This window comes from Diabrotica undecimpunctata, chromosome 7, assembly GCF_040954645.1.
Source record: "Diabrotica undecimpunctata isolate CICGRU chromosome 7, icDiaUnde3, whole genome shotgun sequence".
Lineage (NCBI taxonomy): Eukaryota > Metazoa > Arthropoda > Insecta > Coleoptera > Chrysomelidae > Diabrotica > Diabrotica undecimpunctata.
Window position 1 is genome coordinate 92,868,142 of NC_092809.1, and position 21,633 is coordinate 92,889,774.

Genomic DNA, 21,633 nt, shown 5'->3' on the forward strand with positions numbered 1-21,633 from the left:
ATGACCAGCTTGAGACAAACAGTTCTCCCCTCCTCAACTTATTTCATTAGAGACTATAAAGTGTTAACTCATGCCAAAAACAGATCACTTGAGAAAGGCAATCAGCCGAAACAGCTGTAGTGATAAGAAGTTAAAATAAAAATTTGTGGAAGTTTTGAAAACAAAGTTTTCAGTGTTTTATTGTTACATAAAATGAATTTCCATCAAGTAACGGTCGAATCCATCAATTAGATTGAAATATATTTTATTTAGGTTTTGTGTATCTTTTTTGTCATTTATTGCGTTGGTATTTCTTTTTATTTCTATTGATTCGTATATCTCCCTCTTCTTTTTATTTTGTTCTGATTTTAAAATTTTAATGTTTTCAAAATCAAATTTATGGTTCTTCTCATTTTCATGTTTTGAAAGAACGTTGTTCTTGTCATATTTGTGAGAACGAATTCTGGATTGAAGCAGTTGACTAGTTTGACCGATATAGACACCTTCACAGTTTATACATGGTATGTCGTAAACAACATGTGATTTTTGTTAAGTTTTAGAGTTTAGGTAATAAAATAACCGAAATTTTAGATATTTTCAACAGCTGCCATCCAAAGCTAAATTTTACTATAGAAATTGAACAAAATAATAAAACAAATAGTCTGAATATCACCTTACATCGCATAAACAATATAGTAAAAACCATGTGGTTTACAAAAGAAACATGGTCTTCACGATATCTTCACTACAATTCTCATCATCCATTTTCCCATAAGAAGTCTGTAATTATGTCTTACAGATAAATCTATATAACTAACATATCCAAAATACAGACCAACTGCAATAAAAAAAGCAAAAAATACCCTTCTAAAGAATGCATATCCCGAATATCTAATCGAAACTATTTTCAAATCAAGACTTAATAAATTTTATAACAACACAAATAACAACAAACCCAACAGTTTTTTTTCGTGAGTCTTTGTTTATATTCGAAAAAAAACCCAACAGTATCAAAACCTTAGACCATTAAAGCTTATAGACACGCCTTGTACCGAATCGTTGAAGCCAACACCTTCTGCGCAAGTGACGTCACACTACGGCAAGAACTTTTAACATTGGATTGGATTTTTAGAAAACCCCTAATAAAATTACCTAATTTTAGATGTATTTTAATAAAACTGAAATATTTTGTAAAAGATATGAAAGATAAATCATTTAGTAAAGGAATTGATGAATATTTTGGAATTAAAGTAATTTTGTAAAAATAAATGTTTTATTTAAAAGTGTACGTACCGCTTCTTTTTCGATAATAAAAAATAAATTTAAAGGATAGAAATTTTACTTATAAGATTCATTTTAGGGGAAAATTATGTATATAAGTTTATTTATTGACCACAAAATAAAATAGTTTTTGTTAACTTACTTCTAAGTCTATTTACATTATTATTTAGTTTGTCACCTTCATGGTACAACCTTATATTGCAATAATGAAAACAAATTATCTTTATTAGATTAAATAAATGGTTAGTTTAAAAATCATGATCAAACATATGTTCTTTGTATTCATAAAGATTGAATTATGCACATTACTCATGATATTTAAGATTAATTTTGTCATCAATTTTGAATCATTTAATTTTTCTGAATGATACATAATTCTAATTTCACTTTCAGCAATTTTACAAATGAGGACCTTAGAAGTAAAGGGGTATAAGTGACATTTTTGTAAATATTGAGATAACTGCATCGCCGAACTGGAAATATTTCATTCTATTTGGAGGTAAAGAAATCTAAGCGATAAGTCTAATAGGTGCTGCGTTCTAGCGGCAAGTTACTTAACCTCCAAGCCAACTACGAATAGGGCTTGGAAGAGAAGAGGTATAAGTGCACTTGTACCCCTGTTCCACTGTGTCAGACTGTTAGTTGAGTTTGTTATCATTTTGGATGGGTAGTAATATTATAGTTTCTCTAAAGCAATATCAATTTGTTGTTATTACTACTGTAACTAAGAGTAGGGCTTGGAAGAGAAGAGGTACAAGTGCACTTGTACCCCTGTTCCACTGTGTCAGACTGTTAGTTGAGTTTGTTATCATTTTGGATGGGTAGTAATATTATAGTTTCTCTAAAGCAATATTAATTTGTTGTTATTACTACTGTAACTACGAGTAGGGCTTGGAAGAGAAGAGGTACAAGTGCACTTGTACCCCTGTTCCACTGTGTCAGACTGTTAGTTGAGTTTGTTATCATTTTGGATGGGTAGTAATATTATAGTTTCTCTAAAGCAATATTAATTTGTTGTTATTACTACTGTAACTACGAGTAGGGATTGGAAGAGAAGAGGCACAAGTGCATTTGTACCCCTGTTCCACTGTGTCAGACTGTAAGTTGAGTTTGTTATTATTTTGGATAGGTAGTAATATTATAGTTTCTCTAAAGCAATATTAATTTGTTGTTATTACTACTGTAACTACGAGTAGGGCTTGGAAGAGAAGAGGTGCAAGTGCACTTGTACCCCTGTTCTACTGTGTCAGACTGTTAGTTGAGTTTGTTATCATTTTGGATGGGTAGTAATATTATACTAAAGCAATATTAATTTGTTGTTATTAAACTACAGTGTTTTTAAGAAGAGTTCGTTTTTTTTTAAGTTTTAAAGGACATTGATGTATGTAACCTAAAAACTGAACGTAAGTTAAAAAAAGTCCCCTCAGGCGTGGTATGCATAGATAAAAGACGAAAGAAATCACCCCCGAACAAAATTTCTGAAAGGCCAATTGAAATCATAAAAGAGCATATTAATAAATTCCTTAGGTACACAAGCCACACTACACTAGAAATAAGATATCGAATAGGAGGTATCTTCTTCGGGATTGTCAATTTGAAAATAATGTACAAACTTTATTGTTATTTCTGTAAGGAGGAAAAACAGGAAGAACCTGTAAAAGAAACCTTTTACAGGAATATTTTTAATACTCAGTTCAATTTTAGTTTCAAAAAGCCAAGTACAGATGTCTGTGACAAATTTCAGATAAAAATAAAACTCGGTTTGGCAGAAGAAAAAGCTTTAGCTCAAAGAGAAAAAGACTTACACTTGCATAAGGCGGAAGTCATAAGAACAGCAAAAGATGAGTGTCATGACCTAAAGGATGCTAGCAAAATTGGGATCATCTTTGACTGAAACGACCCATTTCTTTATGTGGCGCGAAGGTCAGGCGCCACGTGGATGTCAGGAAATTTCATCTTGTCTCCTAAACTATATAGAAGTCTCCTTCTATCTGTACTACTATGGCACCCTCGCCCTTCCAGGCGAAAACGTCGATGACCATCTGCACAACGTCTATGAGGAAATTCCCTGTGTAGATGTGTTAGCTGATGCAGTACGAAAGGCTGCTTCAGACGCCAATCCTGGACCATACGTGTCAAGTTTAAACATTGACGCAAATAATAGGGTAAACCAAAACCTATTAGGCTACCGCCCCTCCGCATACGCCGCCCAAAAGCTAAAAATCTAGCTTTCTCTAATGGAGTAGGACCCGCTGAATTCCAGTGCTACTTATGCGATACTGGCTTCAACTTCGACTTTCTGAATGCCATTTCAAACATATTGAGCACACCCAAAACGTTTAAAATATCTGACGTCGTGTTCAGTACTGAGTGATATCCCGTCCCTTAGTTCAGGCCCAGAGTCAAGACGTTAAAAGTGAGACGCGCCTTACCTCTTTACCTCAAAAGGAGCCAGCTCAATAATCCCCAACTCCGAACTAATCAAGACTAGAGGAGTTAACAATGTAGACACCACTTGATGCTGCATCGGTTTTGCATTTAGTGACAATTGTGGAGGCCAAAACAAGAGTAATCTGACAGTCAAATTTTGGCTCTACATTGTAAGAAATACTAATATTCAAACAGTAGATCATCAAGTTAAAAAAGAAAAGAACCAAAAAGGACCTGTATGTACATCAACATTGAATGGAGCTGGTCACTTTCTACAAGTAGAAAGTTCTTTACAGTACAGATCAAAAATGACGATGTTTTGGACTTCCAAACACTTGCGCCATATTTCAAGAAGAGCATAAACGAAATACAGAGTATGCAATGGTTACATTTTTAGCAGGACAAAGATTTCTCCCAGTTTTACAAGAAAACAGCTGGAGGTAAAGAGTTTAGTGAGCTATCTATGAGACCCACTCGAGCTGGCAAAAATTTTGTCCTGCCAGATCTCTTGCAAGTACCGATTGACTAAGGCCTCTCAATAAGCAAGCTAAATATTCAAATCTTCAACAGTTACTCAACTACGTACCTTCAATTTACCATGAGTTCTTCACAAATCTGCGATATGATGGTCAACAAGCTGAAAAACTAGCAAACTCAGAAGAAGCAAGAAGTCGAAAATGACAATTTGGATCAACATTACGACACTGATATTGACGAATCATAAGTCATCTATGTATTAGTGTTATGAAGAATAAATGTGTATAAAAACTTTATGATTTATTTACATTTTTACCTTTATGTTGCATTTCTTAGAAGTAAAGAGGTACAAGTGCTACTTAGCAACCTAAAAATAGCTCCAAAATGAGTAAAGTCAATTAAATTATGAGTTTTTGTTACAAATAATAATAATAATGCCTACAGTTACTAAAATGGAGAAGAAAAACTAACATTAAATAATCATGGCAATTACAGTGAAGGCTCAACTTTGAACGGCGTTTACTCAAAATTTACTTTTTGTCACTTATACCCCTTTACTTCTAGGGTCCTCAAATATGAATAACATCTTTGGAAGGTTGAATTAAACAATTATTAGATATACTATAATTTTTGTGTCTTATGAATGGTGATTGTAAGTTATCACTTTCAATTGCACACAAGCATATATCACAATCGAATGTTTTCTTAATTTTACGATCATCTGCTTTCTTTTAAGATGTTCTAATAAAGATTTTAAGTATTAACTTTTTATCAAGCCTTCTATTTCGTTGTTGCAACATTTTTATTTTTTTGTTTTTCTTTTAAAATAATTGTTTACTACCACTTTATATTCTTGATCTCTGTTAGATGATCGTTGTTTAACAAAGTCACCAAAATAATGTCTTTGCTTTTTCAAGGGAGGTTCTAAGATAGTCTTCTCTGGAGTTTTTAATGGAGTCTTATTGGTAGTAGATTTACTCGTTGTTATATTTATATTTTTACTTTTAAAGCCTGTTGTTTTGTCTGAGACAGTTTCTCTTTTTACTGAAAAATGTTCTAGTTTTAACTTGCTTAATTACTTGGTACAGGGTACAATCTTTTTTTGAGTTATTTTTTTGAACTCCATCCGTAATAAACGAATTCGCCGTGAAATGCTTGGAGCAAATTTTAGAACTATTTGATGGTTTAAAATTTTCACGGCGCATCGCTCTAATCCATTTTTTTGCAATAATGAATCTTTAGGAAATCGTGATTAATAAATCAACGTAATTATAAAATGAAAATTATATAAGACTCTTATATATAATAATTAATATGTGCTAAATTTCTGGTAGGTTTTCCAAGTTTAATTTATGAATTTACTTACCCATGAAATGATATATCTGACTCCTTTTTGTGTCGCTACGTACAATTAAACGCACTGCAAGATAATACCATAAATAAAAAAAATTAATGTATTGGAAAAGTATTAAATTGGAACTTAACACTTATAAAAAGATTGAAAACACATTTAACCACTTCTAGTTTCTAACGTTTTCTGTCATATACTGACGTCACGCATAGCTGCGCAAAGCAATTTATGTTGGCTTCACTCTTCGTAACGGGGGTATTGCATACGGCGTGTCTATGAGTTTTAATGGTCTAAGATCAAAACTAATTACACAACTCTTCCATATATAAAAGGTTTATCTGAACAATTAACAAATCTTTTAGTCAAACATAATATAACAGTGGTCCACAAAGGCAACAACCTTTTAAATAAATATTTCTTCTTCTTCTCATTGCGCCGTCTCCTTTCGAAGGTTGGCGATCCAAATGGCAATTGTAGTTTTGGAAACTGCTGCGCGAAAGATCTCTGCGGATGAGCGGTCGAACCATCTCCTCAGGTCTTTCAGCCACGAGTTCTGGCGTCTTCCTACTGATCTTTTGCCCTGTACTTTTCCTTCCAGTATAACTTGAAGTAATTCATATCTTTCGCCTCTCAGCACATGACCCAAGTATTGCATTTTCCTCTCTTTGATTATTCTTAGTAATTCTTTTTGTTTACACATGCGACGAAGTACCTCAACATTAGTAACTCTTTGTACCCATGGAATCCTTAACATTCTTCTGCATATATACATCTCAAAGGCATCTATTCTTTTTTCTATTTCGGAGTCCATTGTCCAACTTTCACAGCCATACAGTAAGACAGAAAAAACGTAACATATGATCATTCGGATTCTAAGCTGTAGACTAAGGTCTGATCTTGTAAAATGTTTTAATGCTCATGAATGTTTTCCTTGCTTGTTCGATTCTTGATAGGATTTTCACAAAACTAAAAACACAAACTCCAAAACTTAAAAAATCACATGTTGTTTACGAGATACCATGTATTAACTGTGAAGGTATCTATATCGGTCAAACTAGTCAACTGCTTAAATCCAGAATTCGTTCTCACAAATATAACAAGAACAACGTTACTGCGCTTACAAAACATGCAAGTGAGAAGAAGCATAAATTTGATTTTGAAAACATCAAAATTTTAAAATCAGAACAAAACAAAAAGAAGAGGGAGATATACGATTCAATAGAAATAAAAAGAAATACCAACGCAATAAATGACAAAAAAGATACACAAAACCTAAATAAAATATATTTTAATCTGATTTAAATAATAATAAATATAACACCATAAAAAGCTCTTAAAGTGATAACATATCTCCACTTTACCTTTTTTGAAAACATCAATGATACGCTCATATAAAAATAATTATATACTAATGACAGTAAACCATGAGATATCAGATATCAACTTTTATTTGTCAGTTCATTAATGTCTGTGTCCCGTTTTACGTTTTGGTAAGTCATACACACTCAGGTGCAAAAAAATCGATCCATGGGTATTATTTGCTGAAAAAAGAAAACGTTTGAAGATATTAGTTTTAAATCAGGTATATATGTAAAATCCATCATATCCCATAGATGTTCTATGGGATTGAAATCGGGGCTGCAAGCTGGCCAGTTCATACGGACAATTCCCACCTCTTCTATATATTGTTTGACGATTCTAGCACGGTGAGGAAGCGCGTTGTCGTCCATAAAAATAAAATTGGGTCCAATGAAAGGAGCAAAAGGTACCACATGCTGATCTAAAATACTTGTTATGTATCTTGCAACAGTCATAGAACCTTTATCTACAATAACTAAATCAGTATGGGCTTCTGAACTGATACCAGTCCAAACCATAACGGAGCCCCCCCGATAACTTATTCTCCGTGTCTTCTCCAAACCCTTTCTCGGCCGTCTGGTGACCTTAGACAAAATCTGGACTCATCTGAGGACAATACATTGCTCCAATCTGCATCACTTCAGTTTTCATGTTCTCTTGCAAAAGCAAGGCGAGCTCTGCGATGTTCTATGGATAGTATTGGAGATAGGGCTGGCCTTCTGGATAATAAATTACCTTCTACAAGTCGTCGACGAACTGTATATCTGCTTACATCCACATTTCTCACTTCGCTCAGACGATTTGCAAGTTCAACTGAAGTTAGATGCCAATTTCTCAAACATGATGAGAACAGAAATGGATCATCTCTTTCGCATGTTTCCTGGTCTTCTTGTGAATTTACCGGTGTCGCTAAAACGCCGAACTGCTATTTGAACCCAAGATCGACTAACACCCAACATTTCAGCTGCATAATATTGGCTACGACCATCTTGAACTAAAGTCACCGTCCTTGCAGCATCTGTCGGAGTTAGAGACATTTAGGAAGCATAATTAAATAAAAATATAACACCTTTTGAAAATAAAATCACTACACTAGTATGATTGTTGAATTAAAAACAACATTCAATAAATATCTACTTGCTTCAGACTCTTTTTGACAAAAACCTGGAATATGAATTTGTTTTAAGAAATATAAAAAGCAATATTAAAAATATTATTTTATTTCTCGTATACGAGGGTATACCTAAATTTACATACGTAATTTAATGTCTCTAAAGTTATACAACTTCAAATAAATAAGAAATAAGGAATGGATCGATTTTTTTGCACCTGAGTATATATACATATTTTACAATAACTGTTTGTTCCTGTACATGTACATTTTAGAATCTTGACAAAGGCAAGGGTTTCCTGCCGAAACGTTGATTGCTATGGAAAATAAAATCTAGTTCCACATGTAATATATATTTTATTGAACCTAAACCCAAGAAATACTAATTTTATATTAATTATAGTACGGTTCAAGAAACTAAAAACTAAAATATATTATATATATATATATATATATATATATATATATATATATATATATATATATATATATATATATATATATATATATATATATATATATATATTATATACCAAAAGAGGATCCGTTAAAAAATCAATTCGATTTTCGATGTACTATTTCTGTCTAAATGCATAAATTTTTATTATGTATCATACGATGTACTTTCAGCGTGAAATTAATTATTATTAGTTATCTTGACGTTTGATTTTTTATTTCAGATATTTTAGAGAACAAGTGGGATATAAATATCATTTTGCCAGAGGGGGATATATCACCTAGAACGCGCTGGAGAAAATGTGATCCTACCAAATGGAAGAGGAACATTAAGAAACTGCAAACACTTGAAGGCAAGACTACGAAACCCATTGATTGCAGTAAATGTCGTTTTAAATGCACGAATAAATTCTCCCAAGATGCAAGAGATATAATATGTAAAGACTATTGGTCGAAGGATTTTAACGAGCGAAAGAATTTTATTCTAACTAAAGTTGAAAGTCATCCACCTGAACGAAGAAGAGGAGCACCAGGAAGTAAGAAACTACGAATAGATGCTAAACGATATTTTCTTGAATACAACAGCTGTAAGTTGAGAGTATGTAGGGAGTTCTTTACAAGAACACTTCATATCTGCAATAAGGTTATTGAACACGCCTTTCAGTTTAAAGGAGAAGGCGGCTTATTTGCTGGTAACGACCGAAGGGGTAAAAGATTCCCTACAACAAAACAAGGAATTGTGATGTATAAAACATAAAAAAGTGCACCGAATAATTTGCTACGATAAAATCCCATTATACAGTACGTAAATATTTCAGCTAGATATAGGTAATATACATTGAGGTAAGTTTGCAACTGCGCTTTCTCGAGTTTATGCCAGTATCACACGACACTAAGAGATTACCTACAATTACTCTGACAACAAATTAAAAAGTGTAACTAATACATGTAATACGATATTCGAATTGTACAAGGTGTGAATCAAATAGTTACGCTGTTTACTAATAAGAAAATCAAAATAATATCGGTTCACATTTTAATGGATAATATGCGGTGTCTAATTCAGTGAGAACGCTGTAACAGCAAACTCATTCACGATACGTTTTAGCAAATTGATATTTGGTCAGCAGATTTTATAAATATTTACTCCTTATTAGTTGCGTTTCATAGAGACATCTTAAAAGTCTTGTATTGAATTTTATTTGAGACATTTATTTTATAACTATTTATATTCTAGTTTTTTAAGCGTAAACAATTGAATGGAATGTGGAGTGAGTAACATTAAGCCGCAAACCCCTATCTTTTGTAGTACTACTTATACATACACACCAGTGTAATCTAGGCCAAGTAGCAGACCATTTAATCTTAATACTCTTACGTAACCCTTTTTGTTTTCTAGGATTTGAACAATCAATTCACTAGATCTTTCACAGTGAAGTCTGGACCGCTTGGGTATCTGACCCACGATTTTATTCTAGTCGTAAATACTCTTTTTATGTATTTTTAAAAGATTAATAAATAGTTGAATAGATAATCTTACAATAAAAATGAATTTATATTCTGTGATTTAAAATTATCGTTATCATACCTAGCATATTTAGCATAAATAAAGTAAAGCCATTCTTAACCGACTTGGATAAAAAATATATTACAACAATAAAAATACTTATATTAAACGTTAAACTGTTTACGTACAGCTTGATTTATATATCATCAGAATCCTGAGAATTTATTGAGTCTTCTGACTCGTTGGCGCCGATCCTTACTATTGCAGGTTTAATAATATTTTTCATTATACCATCCAGCTTAAACATTTTTTCTTCTACTTTCAATCCATGGCCAATAACTTTCTTTCAATTTTTGGGATGAATGCAATAGATACTGCTTTGTAATAGGCGTTAAACATCGCCAAGTTTAAATGTTACGTTCTCTCGGGCAATATATCCCTTCATTTGAGCCCAAATTAATTCAATTGGATTCAACTCGTAATGGTAAGGTGGAAGTCTCAAAACAGTAATACCATGAAGTCTAGCCATTAAATCAACAGCATATTGACGATATCTCCCACGAAGCTCCTTGATTACTGTCATTAGTTCTGCTTTGACTATATCCTCTGTAAATAAAATACATTTTTCTCGTAGCGAGCTCTGCATGATGGATTTTCTATCAGTCATCATTTGAATGGGTTTAACATGCTGGCTGTGGTAAGAGGCATTATCCAATACTATGAGAGAGTTACTATCTGCACGCTGGAGAATGTTCTCGAACCACTTCTCGAAACATATGAGTTCATGTCTTCATGATAGTCCCCAGTTTTCTTCTATATAAAAACAAGAACGCCATTTTGCAGAAAACCAGTATCGTTGCCAATATGAGCGACAGTTAGACGCTGGTGATTTCCTGGCAGCACTCGCAATCTTCTCAATAAACCTTCATCAAAGGATTGTTGTGCATTTGTTAGTTACTGTTCAATCTTGACAAACTTTGGCGATTTTATGTCCGGCGTTAACTAAAGTCTCATCGAGGTAATAAATTTTTCGTTTTATCGCACGATATTTATGAATTTAGTGTAAATAATTATGTAGCTATGATATAATTTCCTCCTTATCTGTTAACATGGAATTCCGACATCGTCTGGTATATCGAAAGTTAAGATCATGTAATGCTTTTCATAATAATTCACGTAGGTTTGAGAGTTGGAGCCCTATTTTCAAAGAAAAATGAATGTACAAATCTGCAGAGGATGTTTTGGACTTCATCCAACAGGTTTTCGTCAGCGCTGATTTGCAGCTGGAGGTTTAAAACCATTTGTTAGTTTTTTCTCACTCAGAATACGTTCTAGTGGTGCCACTGCTACTCCTGTTAAAAAAGAAAAGCGACTAATAGCTTCCGTTGAAGGTACTGTTTTTTAGTGTATCATATACCTTCCTGATTTGTCTTATCAGACGGGTCTATGACGTGGATGTCATGGACTTATACTACGGGTTATATCTATTTTTATTCTACGAAAAACTGATGGAAGATACGAAAAATCGTGTTACTTTAACCTAATATTTTGTCGTACTTTAAAATAAAAATAAAAAACTAATTAACAAAATAAGTATGAAAACTATTAAGTTAAAACAATTGAACACAGATTTAACAGCCGATACTATAACAACAACGATCAATGCTGATTGTAAAAACTATTCGCATGCTTTAAATAACATTTTTGCCGATTGATTGATCATTACCAGTTATGCAATTCCCACTAAGATATTATCCAGACTCCAGACTATTTAATTTTCAATAATCAACAAAACTGTAATACAATGACAATTATGCAGTACATGTTTACTTGTCGATAACAGATTTTAGATAACATGAATCATTTTTGAATGATATGTGTGGATTTAAGAAATTGATTCTGGTAAAAGCTTTAATCGTAAGAAGTCACGTACCTATATTCCCATAATAGTAAGGTAAGATCAAGTAATTACGAAATTCACAGAACTACACAGGCACTAACAGAGACGTAATAATAGAATTAGTTTATTGTAAAATAATTCAATTCTAAAAAAAATAATGAAATATTCACTCCTATGGAATTGTATGATTTTCCAACAGGTCGCCTTGACCACAGCAGTGGGCTTAAGAAAGAGCTGTTGCCACAATTATTGCGTGTATATTACCTATGTCCAATTGAAAGATTTACGCACTGTATTAGATAATGGGATCTATGCAAAGAGATAATATCTTAACCATCCAAGATAAAATTTACTTAACTATCTATAGTAATTAGTCAAGTTATATATTGTGAAATAATTTGTGGTTTTTGTCCACATAAAAGCTTAATGTATAATTATGGGCTGAATGTAGAAAAATTTAAACCCTGAAAATCTTTACATGTAATTTAAAGAAAAATAAATAAAATTTTAGCGACTTTTTATGTTTGTTTTAAATAAAACCCAGCTTATAAGAGAACAGAACAGACAATAAATATTTCGAGAGTGGACAAAAATATATCAAGGTGAATATTGAAGAGGCTCAAAAATGTGTCGTTTTCACTTTTTTCTACTTTTCAAAATGTTATACGCCTCCAGAATGTAGACATTAATCCGAAATTTATTCATAATTGTATCTCTCTAGTAAGTGTGAAAATTTCACCTGCGTTTCAGACCAAACTCTTATAGGTTTTCTCCCTAGATACGTTGTTCTATCTATCTTAGCAATCTTATAAACTTAAATTAATCACATTAATTAAAATAGAAAAAGTATTCATGCTATCATTTGGTAACTATGCTGTTACCAAACTTTTCTTCAATAAATCAATTGTGTCACGAACTGAGTGACATATTGTGCCTTCTTATTGAAATGACAGCTCTTGCACATCATGGTTGTTGAATTGGGGAATGAAAAATGCAGTAATCATGGCTCTATAGCGGTCACTATTGACTGAAACATTCTGGCCAGCATCTTTTTTTAGTACAGTCCAATGATTCCACCAGACCAAAAAGCACACCAAACAGTCAGTTTTTCTGAATGTAATGGTTTCTCAACATACATTTGAGGATTATCTTAACTCCAAATAGGGCAATTTCGTTTGTTGACGTAGCCATTCAACTTAAAGTGACCTTCATCGCTACACAAAATTCGCTTATAAAAATCGGAATCAACGGCAATCTCCCTTTGGACCGAATCTACGCCTTGCTAGGTGATGATGCACCTTCAATTCCTGCATAAATTGGATTTTCTAAGCACGCAAAGCAAGATCTTTCCACAATATCTGCTATAAAGTATATGGAAACGTATCTAACGCTGTTACCATGGCAGATATACTAATTCGGATCTTCCAGTATCCTACGCTCTACAGCAGCAACAACTTCTGTACGCACTGTACGACGTGTCTGTGGATGCATATTATCATTTAGTGTAAACGTGGTGCAAAAACGTTCCATGGTTAATCGAATTACTTACTCTGATGGACTATTATGTTGACCATAAAATGGACATAGTGCGCTATACATATTTCGAACAGAACCATAATTTTCAAAATAAATTTTTACAATTTGGAAGCGTTGTTCAGGCGTTACGTCACTTGACAGCTGTTAAAATGACAACAGTTAAAAAAGTGTTACCAACTTACATTTCTATACCTCTATAAAAACACCATTTACCTTTTATAACCTACAAAAACATTTATAATGAGACAAGTGCAAGAGAAGTCATTAGAATACAACAAACCGGCATATCTATGTTTTGTGGACCTTAAAAAGGCATTTGATCAGGTGAAATTAAAAGACGTTAGCCACTTACTGAATGCAAGAGACATACCTCTAGGAATAATCAAAACGATCTAAAATATCTACCAAAACAACACAATAAAAGTAAAAGTAGAAGAAGAACTAACCGACCCTATTGAAGCTGGCAATGGGATAAGACAGGTAGATTCCCTGAGTCCTCTATTGTTCAACCTGATTATGGACGAAATAATAAAAAAAGTAAGAACAAAAAAAAGGATACCAAATGAGAGAAAAACAACTTAAAATAATCTGCTATGCAGACGACGCAATACTACTCTCTCAAAGTGAAGATGATTTACAACGTATTTTGCACCAATTTAATATAACCGCCAGAAAATTTAACATGTTAATTTCCCCAACAAAGACAAAATGCATGGTTATAACAGCAAATTTACTAAGATGTAAATTGGAGCTGGAAGGTCAGATAATAGAACAAGTGGAGTTTAAATATCTATGCATCACATTATCTAGCTACGGAAAGCTCGAAACCGAAGTGGAAGATCAAGTGAATAGAGCAAACAGAGCCGCAGGCTGCCTAAACGAAACTATATGGAGAAATAAAAATATCGGGAAAGAAACGAAAGGCAGAATTTACAAAACAGTCATCAGACCAATAATGACATACACGGCAGAAACAAGACCTGACACAGAGAGAACAAAAAGGATGTTAGAAACAGCAGGGATGAAAACACTTAGAAAAATTGATGGTAAGACACTATGGGACAGAGCTAGAAGTACAGATATACGACATAGATGCAAGGTGGAGAACATCAAAAACTGGGTAAGAAATAGAAGAGTAGAATGGAACGATCATATAAGTCGAATGACAACAAATAGAGTAGTAAAGACGGCAAGAGACGGTTCCCCAATAGGAAGACGATCAGTAGGAAGACCACGCAAACGATGGAATGACAACTTACTGGAGGCACATTGAAAAACAGACAGAGTCATGTCTATATAAAAAGAAGAAGAAGAAGAAGAAGACCTTTTATAACCTACAAAAATCTGTAAAAGATTTTTATGTGAAGTCGATGATTTTTTAGAGATAGAGTGGGGTAATACTAGCTTATGCAATATCCACATTTCGAATGATTTCTTACGATTTATTTTTTCTGGTTAATTTGAGAGATCACGTGTTAGCTTCTTATATTATTACGAGCTATATATAACATTTTTCCATGCGAACTATTGAGTTTAGAAAAATGTCCCTCCACCATTAGTATTTTTGGATTTATTGTTTTTATCCATATGTTTTTTTTTCATTTAAATGCATTCAAGATATTTGAACGTTTCCGCTCTTTCCAGAGATTTACTATATACTAATATTTAAGCATGATTACGTTCTTGTCTGTTAATAATCATATAATTTGTTTCATCAATAATAATTCTTAGACCAAATACTTTTCCTAGTCTGTCGTCATAACTCAGTTCTTGTAAATCCTCTAACTTATCTGCGAGTATGACAGTATCGTCGGTGTTCCATTTGCCTTTATACCTGTTACTTGGTTTTGAATCGCTATCTGGAATATCTCTCCTATATAAACAATGAATAATAAAGCAGATAAAATACAGTCCTGGCGTACATATCGTGAAATTTGCATTTTTTGAGTTGACAATGAATGATGATTCGATTATATTCTTTGTACAATCTGAAGATCCTTTGAACCGAGACCTTTTTTTTGAGTGTTTTCCTAATTGTTTGACGTTACTTAACCCGCCATCCGACAAGTGAAATTTTGTAACGCTGCTCGACACACAAGCCTCACAAGTGGGGTGTGACAAACCTCAAGTTGAAAATATACTCAATCCTATGTCTCGCGGTAAATGTGTAATTAAGTTTTCTGCTCTTGTTTGAACATTTCGGTTATTGGGTTCTTTACTTCATTTCATTCCACTCTTTCTGGAATAATAACAACCTTGTCTAATACTTTCTACAACAGCTTGCTGATTTCCATTCTCTTCTTCGGGCTATTGTTCCATATCGGGATAATCGCTGTTAATACTTACATTGTCAATATTGTCTTATGTTTCTGAATCATCTTGATCAATAAATTCGTTTCCATTGTTACACTCTTCCCAGATACGCACGAGATGAGCCTGTTCTTTTTCATAGTGGCCCATTATTTCCAAAACTACGAGAGTGAAATTATGAATAACTCAATATAAATAGTATGTACAAGATGGCTTATCTCTGAAAATTACGTCGGAAGTACGGAAGAAAAACGGAAAAAATAAACTTGCGAGTGCCGACACGTGGGGTGTGACAAACCCCAGACAACTTAAAAGCGACACCACTCTTGCCGACTGACCTAACCTCGTCAGATTGTAGACAAATATGTATTCGAAAGCTACTGAAGCGCTGTTGGCATTTGAAGTGAACTTTTAACTTACAAATAAATAAATAAATAGTAAGTATAAGATGGCTTATCTTGTGTTACTTGGTTACTCTCTGAACTCTGCGGTTTCTTACACCCAACGTGTCGGATGCCGGGGGAAGTTTTCACTAACAAAGATACTTTTTAAAAATACCCTTTTTATTAACTTTAGAACTATAATGCACTGGTTTATTGACTGAGAATAACTAAACTTAATTACAATAATATTTCTTTTGTATAAAAATTAAATGTTGACAAAACTGCTGATTTAGATTGCTGACCTCCGGGGCTATTGCACCATAATTCATTTTATGCTACCAACAGCTTTTTGTTAGTCTATAAATGCTATAAATACATCATTCCGTAAGTCATGACACTTTTGAGTAACACAATTTCATACAAATAAGAATTTTTAGATATATTCCTAAGGCACGATGTATCAGTCTTTACAATTGTATGCGTTTGCCTTATTTGGTAAAGCTATAAACGTAGTCTTAAGCTATTTATATGATATTTTTCTTCTATCCAATGTATTGTTAAATAACTGGTATATATGTTTCTAATATAATCTATTGTTATTATACTGTGCTTATGAGATCGTAATTACAGCTTTTTTAGAATTAATCTACTTTCTACAAGGAACTAAGTACCCAAAAATTATATTCGAAAATTATATTTTCACTGTACACAGTCGTAATGCTGGGAAAACGAGATGGCGTTGTAGAAATGCCAACAAAACATATTGCAATGTATCTCTGCTAACTTTTGGAAAAACTTTAGAAGTCGTCAACGATCACAATCACGAAGTCCCTCCTCCGTCAAGAGAAAAACTTATCTCAAATTGGGTAACAGTTATTCGGAGGGGAAAATAACTCAAATTTATAATGAAATATATATTAAATAAATATTTTCAACAAGGTGGTTTTTGAATTTTCTTTATTCTTGTATTTTTTCTCTTATTGTATATCTTCCATTGACTATTATACAAATCCTTGAGACTGCGGCAAACCTGCTATATAATAGTCCACGCGGACTATTATATTTGTGGACTATACCTACTATATAATAGTCCACGCTATAGAGACAGAAATGAATGATTTTAAGCATTAATTAGTGAATTTTTTAAAACACCACAGCGTTATAAATGGCAATGCTTGGAGTAACCTCTAAGTCTGTGCAACTCTAAACTGGTGGTTATAATTTATTGATGGCACTTTTAAGATGCAAGAAACAGTGTTTTTTGATTTTTTTCATTTTTATTGTATCAAAGCAATATCTTAGGTTAAAATGAGCAAAATATTAAATAAAAGAACATAAAAAAGCTTTAATTTTCATTTAAATTTGTAAAAAACTACGTTGAATTTGACCCAATACTTTATTCAAAATTAACGATTGAAAGTCCAAAAATGTGAATTTTTCGTCATTTTTATTTTTTTAAATAACGTTTATACCAGTATAAATATCTAGGAAGCATCATATCAGCAGATGGCAGAGTTAAGATAGATGTACAAAACCGAATAACCCAAGGGAAAAAATGCATCCGAATACTGAATTCATTACTGTGGTCTAATAAAATAAAGATGCATACCAAACTTCGCGTATACAGAGCAATTGTAGAACCAATTACCACATATGGTGCCGAATGTTGGACGATGACAAAGAATGAACGAGATAAAGTAGACGTTGTGGAAATGGATTATCTTAGAAGGTCATGTCGAGTATCGAGAATGGAAAGAATCAGGAATGAGGAAATACGAAACCGTACAGGAATTAGAGATACTCTTTCAGATAGAATACAAGGAAGGCAATTACAATGGTATGGTCACGTGATGAGAATGGAGGAGGAGCGGTGGCCAAAGAAAGCCTTAATGTATGTTCCGCCAGAAAGAAGGAAAAGGGGAAGACCACCAAATTCCTGGAGAAGAGAAATTACAAAAACAATGCAATCTAGAGGCTTAGAAGAGGGAGATTGGAGAGATAGGAAAAGATGGAGGCTGAAATGCGGGAAGCGGCAATCGCCGTAGGACCCCCGTTATATGATGATGATGATGATGAAATAACGTTTATTAAATTTTTTTATACAAAAGATAGTATATTATAGCTATTTTAATTACAAATCAAATAAGACTTCCTAAGATCCAATCGGCCAATTCCTTTTTGAGATTCGTTTAATTGTTTATAAAAATTCTTAAATTTCATATAAATTTTACAGGGCCAGAACTTTTTTTCTAAAAAAGATAGAGATCTAACTTTAAATAGATTCTTTTCATCATCATTATAACTATTCTGGCTTTACAACCCTGCGTTTGTCCTAGCCTCTCCTCAAGAATTTCTCTCCAGTCATTTCTATCCATTGCCTTTCTCCGCCAAGCACGTATTCCCATATTTCTCAGGTCTTCATCGATGTTGTCAATGAACCGTTTTTCTAGCTGGGGAATTTTGTTCCATCCGCATGACATGCCTTATCCACCTCAGACGTCCTATCTTAATATGTTTTACGTTATCTGGTTCCTGGTATATTCTATAAAGTTCTAAGTTGTATCGTCTTCTCCACATTCCATTGTCATTTACTGCTTCATAGTACTTTTCTTTCGAAACATCCTAACATATTTTCATTATTTTTTGTTAGTGTCCAGGTCTCTGAAACATATGTTAGGACTGGGTGTATTATTGTTTTGTAGAGTTTTATTTTTGTGTTTCTCGATATATTTGTGTATTTAAGGAGGAGATTGAGCCCAAAATAGCATCTGTTGAACGTGCAAATTCTGCGGTTTATCTCTGCGGTAGTATTATTTTCATTGTTAAGGAACGCTCCCAGGTATACAAATTCGTTCACTGCTTCGAGGACGTTGTTTTCTATAAGAAGTAGTCATAGGATTTGTCATCGCGTACTTATTTTCATATATTTCGTTTTGTTGGTGTTTATTATTAAACCAATTTTTGTAGCTAATTCTTTCAATGCTACATACGCCTCTCGTACATCGTTTTCCGTTCTCCCAAGAATATTGATATCATCAGCATAGGCCAGAATTTGCACTGATTTATTATATATTAAACCAGTGGTTGTCACTTGTGACATACGTATTACTTTTTTTCCATAGCCAGATTGAACAGTATATAGGAGAGAGGGTCTCGCTTGCGCAGCCCGTTATTTGTTTTAAAAGGTTCGGATAATTTCCCCTGAATTCGTACTCTGCATTCAACTTTTTCAAGAGTTAGTTTTGTTAAATTTACCAACTGATTTGGTATTCCTAGCTCTTTCATTACTTTGAACATTTTTCTTTTATTCGCAGAGTCGTAGGGTGCTTTGTAGTCTATAAATACCTGATGATTATCAATGCCATATCCCAGTGTTTTTTCCAAAATTTGTTTCAGGGTTGCAATCTGATGAATTGTCGATTTACCACCTCTGAAACCAGCCTGGTATTTTCCTACTATCCGTTCTGCATATGGTGCAATACGGTGACATAGTACTGTGGAAAATATTTTATACTCTGCATTAAAAGCGTTATTCCTCTGTGGTTAGAGCATTTAAGATATCTTCTTTTTGTGTATGGTGCAAAATATTTCAATATTCCAATCATTGGAAAGGGACTTCTGTGTTCATATTTCTTTTAGCTGCTGTACTGCTATTATGATATCATGGCCACCTTCTTTATATAGTTCAGCTGGGGGAATATTCTATTCCGGGTGATTTGTTTCTGGCTAGTTTTTAACTACATCATTAACTCCAAGAGTCGTTGGTGATTCCTCTTCCCTCTCGTCTGTTCCTCTTACCCCATCTCTTTCGTCTTCCAGCTTCTTGGTGGTCATTTATATTTTTATGTAGGAATAAAAATAATTACTCAATGTAGAAAGGATGTCTTCAACTTCTTAAGAAATAAAAATAATACACCAACATGGTTCACACCATGATACTATGACTAAGAAGATAAAATATTGCGCATAAGTCGTGACGTAATTAGAGAGGTGCACGTTCGTAATGTCAGTTTTTTATATGTATCAATAAATAATCTTTAATAATCTTAAATAATAATTTAATAGTTTGGAGATATCCTTTTGTGTACGATTATTGTAATTATTAAACCTCTTAACTTATTTTCGTCTAGTTTTCTCTTATAGTTTTTTTAATATTATATTATTATTATCTTTTGTACACAAATAACACAAAAAAGTCATTTAATATTATTTTGCTAAGTGAATAATTTGATCACAGAATGCATACAAATCCCATTTAACTTTAACAAGATTTCAAGTTCTACTCTCCAATGACGGCATGCGCGAACACGACCGATTTTGTGCTACGGGAAGATCCTATCTTGGTAGTAGTCATAGTATCATGGTTCACACAACTTTATTCCAACTTCATGTCTTACAGTCTTCTGTCTGTCTATCATCTGTCAGCTTTCATTACACCTTGACAACCTTGACAGAGCATCAAATTTAAATAAAAAAAGGCAGTAACAATAAGAAGCCTACATCAACAAGTTTTTCAACCCCTCAACCACGACTTTTACGTTATAAACTAATTAAGCTACAGCGCTCTCTATACATTACACACATTTTTAACTTGATTGATTCTTAAGATGGGTACACATATGCTAGCAGAACTGTTCGCCAACTGCTCGCGAGCTGTTTGCGAACAGTTCGTTGAAAATATGTTTACAGCAAATTCATCTCAAACTCGTCACAATCCATGGAAAGCGACGAACCAAATGCGAAGTAACAGATTTTTGTGTAAAAGTGCAAGCGTGCAAGAAATCGCATGGAAGATAAGCATTTACTTTCATATGCTTCTTCTCTACCTAAAAACATTAATTTTATTTTATTCATTTTTAAGTAACACAATTTTTTTTACTTAATTGGATGGCTTTGGTCCGATGATTACTAATTAATTTTCAAAATCATTTATTTTTGTCTCTCAACAACCTTGGACATTTGCGTCAAGCCGACAAGAGAACCAGCCAAAACTCAGCGGATTCGCCTACTCGAAAAAATAGTCAACTTAGCTCATGTTTTTGACTATAAATATGAATGAATTATTATTTACTACTTTTTATTTCTACTTTTTCAAAATGTAAAGCCTTGTCAGGTATAACGATTGCCATTTTTACTCATTTTATTACTAAGCAATGGCTGTCATGTAAAAGTCAAATTAATTATTTTTACCGAAACATCAAATTTTACCTGCCAAATAATTGACTGCCGGAGTGATGACGTAGATTTTATTGATACTACAATAATTTTACAAGGTTATGTAAATAATAAACCATGTTGTTTTATAAAAATAGCAATAAAATGCATGTATCAATAAAGTAAGGTTAGAATTTCTTTAATTTAAACTTTTAAACTATATTTCATAGAAATAGTACACTGAATTATAATGGTATTATCGTAAAAAACACTATACTTAAAAGAAAAGGCAGCAGAGGAAACAAAATGGTAACTTTATAGAAATTAGAAAGTCTTGAGATTGGGCATTTCAACTTTTGTTTGGAAAGTAATAATAACAATATGGCCACCGTGACGTCA

General features: G+C 33.1%; 1 long non-coding RNA gene across 1 annotated transcript; it reads left to right on the plus strand.

Annotated features, from left to right (window-relative positions):
* Window positions 1-1,651: 1,651 nt before the first annotated feature.
* Window positions 1,652-12,366, plus strand: LOC140445584 (uncharacterized). Its single transcript, XR_011951423.1, has 2 exons — window positions 1,652-1,759; window positions 8,669-12,366. It is a non-coding gene; the product is annotated as an uncharacterized lncRNA (long non-coding RNA).
* Window positions 12,367-21,633: the final 9,267 nt, after the last annotated feature.